Genomic DNA, 2,040 nt, shown 5'->3' with positions numbered 1-2,040 from the left:
TTCAGTCAACAGTGAATCTCTTTGGACCTGCCTGATGATGTAAGGCTGGTATAAGCAAGTAGTTTTTATTTTAGTTAGTCCGGATGCTAACCTTTAAGCTAGCATCCAGCTTTAGCTAGTTTGGAGCGGTAGTGTTAAAGTTAGCATCTGGGTTGCTTGATTATCAGAAGCTAGCTCAGCTGGGTGCCAGAAAAAGAAATTCAAAAAGTTTATTTCTGTTGTAATGTTTCAAAATCACCAGTTTTCTTGGATTTTATTCAGTTTTTTTCATTGGAGGGAAAAGAGCAAATATATTATTTTTAATTTGTTGGAATTAAATTAAATTGCTGGAATATTAATTGTAATTTAACACGTTTACGTGCCTCTTAGCTGAAAAACTTACAGGATTTCAACACAGAAATATTAAAATCTACAACAAACACATGAAAAATGTTTCACCATTTTTTTGTTGTTGTTTGTTTTGTTTTCTGGTTAACCCGCGATGCTGGCGTCTGTCTAGAAGTTAGGCTTTTAAGTTTTCTGCCTTCTTAAAGGTCCTGCAGCCTGCATGACGAACGGTCCCTCCCGCAGATTCACGCATAAAACAGCGTCTTGTTGCACATGCAAAATTAGTGCGACGGTTTTCTCTTTCCTTCCTTCCTTTGATTGCGACTGCTGGTGCTGCTGGTGGTGGGGGGTTAAATTTGGTGTTTAGTGAGTGATGCAGGAGATGTGATAACGAGAGGCCAAGGAGAGCAAGTGTTACCTCATTATTGTAATGAAAAAAGATGCCCCACCATTACATCAGTTGGAAAAAGTGGCAATTAAAGTCCCCAACAAGGTTCCTCGAGGCAGAGGAAGAAAACGAGCCTCCAAAGCCCATCTGTTCTGGATAATATGCGCCACGGTGAAGAAAAGGCCTAATCCTCTTCATTCAAATCTGATGCTGCTTTTTCTTACTTTTTTTTTCTCCCACTATTATTGTTATTTTCCACCAGTGATTGGGATTTTTTTTAAATAAGAAAATACTCATATTTTGAAAAAATAAAATAAAATTGTCCAACAAAATATATTCAAATTTAATTTTACAATAAATTTGCCCCCTCCCCAAAAAATATACTTGATTCACAAGTTAAAAATGACAGTCGCAATAATATTTGTCTAATTAAATATAGCGGATGAAACAAACGCGCTTTTATGGATTATAGCTGGAGCCACCGAGTAACAGTCCTATTAATTCAGTGCTGCTGTACTCTTCTCCTCAGCCTATTATTAATGAATTGGAAACAGCCGCTGCAACCACCGACATCCCCGCCCCCTAACCCTCCACCACCCCCACCACCACCTCTCCTCCCTACCAGCCGAGCGCAATAAATAAATAATGGCGCAGAAGTCATGCATATGAACAACACGCATGCATGCACAGGGCTGCAGCTCTGTGCAGCTGAAAGCTGCGGGGTCAGTGCGGCGGGGCTGATGGTTTCTCTGCACAGAGGCCCGAGATGTTTTACTCAATCGTTGCTCGCCAAGGCCGAAGTTTCTGGATGAGGAAAGGAGAAGAGGGGCAAGGTGTTTATCCTGCAAAATCCTCAAGTCCATCTCGCTTTTTCTGCGCTCTGGGATCCTTCTAGTTTTGCGTCCGATCATCATTTTTCTTTTTTCCTTTTTTTTTTTTTTGAGAATATTCGTGTGGATGGCTGAGACGTGTCCGCAGATCGGCTGACAAGCAAGTGGCTTAGACGGCATGTGTTCCAAGAATTAAGGCAGAGCTGAATTTGATCCTGCGCGTTTTTCTGCTGCGAAGGGAGTATTTGCAGACTTGCGCACATATTGGGTTAAATTTTCTCAAGAAACAGCAAAAAAATAAAAAAATAAATAAATAAAAAAACAGATTTGTTCCGAAAAGCACAAAGACAAAAATTAATACGTGTTGTTTTCGGTCGCTGGGTGTTACTCTGCAATGTTTGTGTTTTCTCTGTAATTCCAGCAAAGTTCAATTTACCTCACTGGAAATATTATTATTATTTATATATATATATATATATATATATATATATATAT

Source organism: Poecilia latipinna, unplaced genomic scaffold, assembly GCF_001443285.1.
Source record: "Poecilia latipinna isolate Pla-1442-1.1 unplaced genomic scaffold, P_latipinna-1.0 Scaffold306, whole genome shotgun sequence".
Taxonomy (NCBI): Eukaryota; Metazoa; Chordata; class Actinopteri; order Cyprinodontiformes; family Poeciliidae; genus Poecilia; species Poecilia latipinna.
Note: the sequence above shows the minus strand (reverse complement) of the source record.